Source organism: Mandrillus leucophaeus, unplaced genomic scaffold (assembly GCF_000951045.1).
Source record: "Mandrillus leucophaeus isolate KB7577 unplaced genomic scaffold, Mleu.le_1.0 Scaffold77, whole genome shotgun sequence".
Classification (NCBI taxonomy): Eukaryota; Metazoa; Chordata; class Mammalia; order Primates; family Cercopithecidae; genus Mandrillus; species Mandrillus leucophaeus.
The window spans coordinates 2989255-2995575 of NW_012108363.1; positions in this window are offsets into that span (position 1 = coordinate 2989255).

The following is a 6321-nucleotide window of genomic DNA, read 5'->3' on the forward strand; positions in this document are numbered from 1 at the left end:
CTTTGCTTTGGGAGGCCGAGGCAGGTGGATCATGAGGTCAGGAGATTGAGACCATCCTGGCTAACACGGTGAAACCCCGTCTCTATTAAAAATACAAACAATTAGCCGGGCATGGTGGCGGGCGCCTGTAGTCCCAGCTACTCAGGAGGCTGAGGCAGGAGAAAGGCGTGAACTCCAGAGGCGGAGCTTGCAATGAGCCGAGATCATGCCACTGCACTCCAACCTGGGCGACAGAGCAAGATTCCGTTTCAAATAAATAAATAAATAAATAAATAAATAAATAAATAAATAAATAAAATGCTGCTTTGGGGCACAGGAAGGAGGGTCAGACCAAGTGTGTCCAATAGGCAATCAGTGGGGGACAGTATTTTGGACACTTACTGGTAGAAGCATGGAAGAGAATACAAAAATGTGTAAGGGGACATTTGTGTTCATTGTCTGTAAATTGCCTAGCACATAGGATTGTGAGGTCCCTTTGTCTTTCCTTTATGCCTACACTCAATACGCCTGGCAGAGTGAAAAGGGCAGTGGGTGGGAAATCCAAAAACCTGGATTCTAGTCCTAGTCTGCCATCAGCTCAAAGCCATCTCCCTTCTCCGTAAAACAAAAAGGCTGTCCAGAGGAGATGATCCCTAAGATCTTGTGATTTTACCCGTGACAAGATGCAGAGATGCCACACAGCATCAGTAGGCAGCAAACGGTTAAGGAAATCGTGGCGCTGTCACAATGGAACACTCTGCAATCATTACAAATGGTGGTGCTGCCGGGCACAGTGGTTCACGCCTGTAATCCCAGCACTTTTGGAGGTCGAAGCGGGTGGATCACCTGAGATCAGGAGGTCAAGACCAGCCTGGCCAACATGGTGAAACCCCATCTCTCCTAAAAATATACAAATTAGCTGGTGCAGTATTTGTGTTGTGGCTTGTTTTGCTTTGTTTTGGTTTTTTGTCTTCATGAAGTTTCATGCCCAAGTACCTGGAGGCAGAGCTCGAACCACCATCTTTCCCCAACTTGAGGCAGCAAGAGGAGTACCAAGAGGAGCTTAGGTCCTTAGAGACCCAGTCACTTGGGGGGACACTCTTCAAAGAAGGTGGTGGCTTTAAGCAGAAGTTCCACCTCTTGTTGGGGCCTAGCCTCCTAGAGATACTCCATCATTCTAGAATGATGCGGCAGTAAAAACTTTATATATCATCCCTCATTCCCAGAGCAGTCCTGTTTCCAACCTACTTATTCTCAAGCTGACAGGCTCACGAGCTAGTTCAATAAGGCTCTGGATTCCAGGATAATGGAGGGTTTAATCTGAGTTTCAGGGATACACGTAACTCACACAGATATTCGCCAAGTCTCCCATATCAGTCTCATCCCCATCAAAGGCAAAGAGAATACTGACTGTCATGGTGTGATTTGAAAGAACCAACAGTACCTTCTTCACCACCTGCCAAAATTCCACCCTTAGCTCTTCATTCTTTTCTGTTAAAGTATATTCAACTGCTGAAATGAAAAAAAAAAAAAAAAGTGTATGAGTCAGGAAAATAAAGCTCCCTCAGTATGAAGAGCCCCCAGAATTAGAAATCACACAAATCACAAATAGGCATCTAAATGGGCAGTTCTCCAGTCTCAATCATCTTTACCATTTCTCTTCTTTGAATCAGAAGAATCTTCACATCACCATGTTATCCTTTTACGAAGGGGTAATTTAGGCCCAGAGTAGTTTCATTTCTTAAGCAAGGTCACACAGCACATTGAGAACCAACACTGGGGCCCTCTGACTCCTGGAAACATTTTAAAGGACTCTTTAAGGTGAAACCCAAGACATGATTTCGTTGTTTTATAAACAGCAGGAACCTCCCCCATCAAAAGCCCTTTTTTATTCTTTCTTTTCTGGCACTAGCATCGACAGTGATTACAACGTGCAGAATGAAATCATCTGAGTGTGTAGACGATGTATCTGAATTGAGACACGCAGAGTTTGGGCTTGGAATTTGACACGTCCCACACCAGTGCAAACCCTATCGGGTTATCTGGGTGTGCCTGCAGACTTCATAGCCCTGGTCTCACGCTTCTCAGTCCTTTGCCTTGGTGTTCCTGCCCTCTAGTGGCAATAAACTTTACTGCAGTCACATTCACCAGCAGACAACAAATCAAACGGAAGTTAGATTCGAGAAGATAGCACTTTTCAGGAAGGATAAAGGCAACCCACATCTTTCTCTTTAAAAGCAGACCTCGTTATCATGGGAATGATGTTTAATCTCACACACAAAAACGCGACTATCTAGTCTTTAGCCCGAAACAGATCTTAACTTAGGCATCCAAGTTCCTGGGTTGGAAAGTAGATTATATAACTGACCTAGGGAGTTGTGGGAATAAGGGGGCTCAGGGAATCTATAGGGCAGGAACAGAAAGACTTAAAGTGGCAAAAGAGAAGGACATTGGCAGATGGTGCCCCCTGCCAACACTGGCAAGAATTAATTCAAAGTCCTGCCTTCCTCTTTTCCCAGCTTTGAAGGGTCAGTCCCCTAGTCCCCAACCCCACCTCCCTTTGCTCAGTTTACTCCTGCTCCTTCTGCCCGTCTCAGCTCAAGGCTCCCTCCAACTCTGAAAATGAGATGGGCCCTCGTCTTATGCTTTCATGGTATGGGGAACTTTCCCAGCATAAGACTTTTTCACAGTCCGTAGTTTTATGTACGGACTGTGAAATAATCTCTGGTTATTTTCATGTCTACAGTAAATTATATAAGCTCCGTGAGGTTAGGCACTGAGTCTGCCTTATTGACCACTGAATCTGTGCCCCCAAAACAGTGATTAGTACATAGGAGGCCCTCAATTAATGCTGTTCAATGAAATTAATAAAATTGTAAGTGTTGGTTGAATGTGTGACATTTGTTTGCAGACTGAACAAACAGATCTTGTCTCAATGGAGAAAACAGGCCAACTGTACCTAAGGTCTGTCCACAAGGCTACGCAGAGCCAACTGTGAGTGCTTTCCTTGTACAAGCTGAGGGTAGACACTTTCCTTGGACATCACACCAAATGCTCACCATCACCCTGGGGTGAGTAGTTTAGCAAGGGTCTTTACCGTAATTACACTTTTTGATCATGAGCATCCATAGGCTCAGCTTTTGTCCCCGCAAAGGTAACAGAATCTGCCTGAAAACAGAGGACCAAAGGACAGGCAGATTGAAAGGCTTTGAGGACATCAGGAGACCTGACCTTCAGAGCTGCCTCTCTGTGTGACCTTGGATGCTACCTTCCTGCACTGGGTCTCCATGCTTTCATTTGTAAAAGAAGGAACTTGAGGTATGTAACATCAAAGTCGTGGTTTTCTGCTGTCGGAAACCCCAACTGAAGCTGGCTTAAAGTAAAAAAAAAAAAAAAAAAAAAAAAAAAAAAGGAAAAAAGGAATATATTGCTCATGAAACTGCAAAGCCATGGATTCAGGGTTGACTCGATCTAAGATATCAAGCAACGTCATCCAATCCTGGTTTCTCTTCTCCATCCATCAGCTCTGCTTCCCTTTGTGTTCACTCCACTTGTAGGCAAGTTCCTTCTCTGTGAGGGTCTCTGGCAGCTCAAGGCTTTCCTCCCCTCAGCAGAAAAGTAAAGGGGCTCTCTCTCAGACCCAGAACTGCAGCTCAGCCATGCCTTTTGGACCACATGAGCCAATCACAGTGGTTAGGGGAAATCTTGGCTCCACGTGAATCACAGGAACACCACCCAGAGGCCAAGCTCCATGACAGTAATGAGGAAGCACTCTCAAAATGCTGGGGAAGAGGTACTACACACACTGAAACAAAAATGGCACCACAGAGTCAGTGAGCTTTAAGGACTCTTCTAGCTTTTTTTTTATCTTGCCGTGACTCCGAGATTTGATACCGGGGAAGTAGAAGGGAGAATAAAGCCATAAACACTCTCTAGAGTTAGTCCAACCCCCAATCTTTTGAAAAGCCTAAATGTGGACTAACACTCATCATCCATTCTGAAGGGGGAAACGGGGTGACAGCAGCAGCCCTAGAAAGCAAGTGATGACTTTGACCCTCCAGAAGCCACGGGGCATGAAAATGAATGACATTTTGATAATGCCACCAAAATGGAACATTTCTATTTCCCAAAAAGATGAACAGTCAGTGAGATTCATAAAAAAAGAAAAAAAGAAAACGAAAAGAAAACATTATTAAACTTTCCCTTTCACTGCTTCTTTGTATCTCTGGTTGAAATGGAGCAGGATGCAGGTTGCCATGGTGACGGCTGAATTTTTAAATAACAGGGCTCAGGCGCACTGGCTGCTGGCTGTACCGCCCCAGGCAGGAAACAGTTGTGGGGAGAGAGGCAGAGGCTGAGTGAGAAAGGGAAGAAAGCTGCTGGGCTCATCCCAGGACACTGTCACTTCTCCAACTTGTTTTCCTTGCACTGAGGAAAAGGTCCAAGAATGACGGACTCTCCAGGTTCTTCATAGAATGAGGGAAGGTGGGAGCCCAGATGCATAAGAACAGAAACTGAGAAGTCACCTTGTCTCGCCCCTACCTGATTCTGTCTTACGACAAATGGATTTCCCCTACACTTACACCCCTTCCCACGAACAACGGGCCCGGCTCACCCAAGTGTTAGACGAGACACTGGAAACCTGTCCCTAAGAACAATGTCCAAAGAGCTAGAGACACAAAGGGCAAGAGCCCAAAGGATTTTTAAGTGAAAGAGGAATTTGCGGTCCAAAGACCAGAACCTGTCAATTCACATAGCCCTAGCCGCATATTCCAGTTCTGCTCCTCTCTCTAGAACCATCCAAGACTGAAATGGAGAGATTCAGGAAGTGGCGAGTTCTCCATGACTGACATATTCAAGCCAACATCAGCCAGCGAGGAGCTGCCTGACGGGGGGCTGTTCAAATCATTTCAGGCTTCAAAGAGTCACGGTCCTGCTGGGGCAGCTCAGAGAATCCATGCGGTAGAAGACCAAGTCTTTCACCCTGCACCCTTCTACATCCCCAAGCCAGGAAAGAGGGAGACCAGAGGTGGAAACTGGAGGAACCAGCAGTCTGGGAGCCCAGAACTCTGCTGTGATGCCTACACGCTTGTGGGGACTGGCTCTCACAGGAGGTGATCTCTTCTCCACTGCCTTCACTGCCGTCCAAGCAGACCCCAAAAAGGACTTGTGTTCTCAGCCTGCCCTGTCCCTTAGCTCCTGGCCAAGGTGGCAGGCAGCCAAGGCCACTCTCTTTTTGTCAGGGGAAAGTTTCTAGACGTTAAATAATAATAGTAATAATAATAATAAACACAAAGATTTTTCCTCGTGTCTGGAAAAGTGGCGGGATTACTGAAGCTGAACACATCTGACATTTCCCCAGAAATCAGGTGAGCAGAGGCCCCAGGAGAGAAGGGAAGAGCCAAAGAGACAGGGTCTCTGGGTCTGTGACCTGCACCCCTGGGACCTGTCCTGTGCTCCAGGCCTGACAGTCGGCAGCCTGGGACCTGGGATTCCCCATCAGTATTCCCAGGAAGGTCAGGACCGCCGGGGAAATGACAGCATCTTAAGAAGGAGATAAAAACCAGAGAAAGAGAAGAGACAGTGGCCCAGTGTTCACACCACCCGGCCACCCGCCTGTGCCTTCTCACACAGAGTCAGGAACTCCAAGGTTCTGAGAAAAGGATCTGAGCAAGCAGGGAAACAGCACTGGCCTGGGCCTGCCACACATGCCCCACACACACATACACACACATATACCCCACACAGCCCACACACACACCCATACATACCCCACACACACCCCCCACACACACCCCACACACACCCATACACACACCCCACACACACATACACACACATACACATAAACCACACACACACTCCCCTCACACACACCCATGCACATAGACACCCCTCACACACACCACACACACCCCTCACACCCCATACACAAATACACCACACACACACCACATACACCCCTCACACCCCACTCATACAGACACCACACACACACAGACACCACACACACACACCCCTCACACACATACACCACACACGCACACCCATCACACCCCACACACCCCACACATACAGACACCACACACACACATACACCACACACACACACCCCTCACACACATACACCACACACGCACACCCATCACACCCCACACACCCCATACATACAGACACCACACACACCCCTCACACACATACATCACACACCCATCACACCCCACACACCCCGCACATACAGACACCACACACACACAGACACCACACACACACCCCTCACACACATACACCACACACCCATCACACCCCACACATACAGACACCACACACACAGACACCACA